General features: G+C 46.3%; 1 non-coding gene across 1 annotated transcript; it reads left to right on the top strand.

Annotated features, from left to right (window-relative positions):
* The first annotated feature begins 386 nt into the window (after positions 1–386).
* On the top strand, positions 387–460 carry Trnat-ugu (transfer RNA threonine (anticodon UGU)). The gene has a single exon. It is a non-coding gene; the product is annotated as a tRNA-Thr (tRNA).
* Positions 461–707: the final 247 nt, after the last annotated feature.

Genomic DNA, 707 nt, shown 5'->3' with positions numbered 1-707 from the left:
GAAATAAACTCGAATTTGTGAAACTTTAAAAATTACGCTAGTGCGTAAGTGATTTTTGCATAGCAAATCCTGACTACATTTATATTAAATACTTTCGCGGAAGAATGGGTACCGTACATTGCGACGAATGTGAGTTGGTGCCCAATAATCAAAACGTAGCCAGAGTTTTAAGTCCAACCACATTTTCGGGGCCCATTGAAGTGTATATATATATATTTAAAGGCACAAACAGTGCCCGAACTGTTACGGGAATCGGCAACGCGCCGCGGGTAATGAGTATAATGGGCGGGGGCACTACGAATGTAGTGCGGGACAATACGTTGAGAATGTGGGTTTCGCGGGAGGCGTGCCAGAGATAAATCCCTGCAGTCACGCTATCCTCTGTGTCCTCGGTGGCTCAGCTGGATAGAGCGTCTGCCATGTAAGCGGTAGATCCCGGGTTCGAGTCCCGGTCGGGGAACACATTTTCATCTGTCCCCGTTGACGTATCCCAACGCCTGTAAGCAGTTAAGGATGTTCATTTCATTGTAATTCCGTTGACGTGTTCTGTGCTCTGTAGTGTGTGCGTAAATCTTTTCGTACAGTAGCACATGAGGGCTCCGAGCTGACATAGAACTTGTGAACAGTTTAGGACTTTGATTTTCGGCGAATTGATGAGAGAGATTGTATTTTATTTCGCCATCGAGACCGCATGGACGTTCCCCTAC

Source organism: Schistocerca serialis, chromosome 10 (assembly GCF_023864345.2).
Source record: "Schistocerca serialis cubense isolate TAMUIC-IGC-003099 chromosome 10, iqSchSeri2.2, whole genome shotgun sequence".
Taxonomy (NCBI): domain Eukaryota; kingdom Metazoa; phylum Arthropoda; class Insecta; order Orthoptera; family Acrididae; genus Schistocerca; species Schistocerca serialis.
Note: the sequence above shows the minus strand (reverse complement) of the source record. Positions and strands in the feature narration are given on the sequence as shown.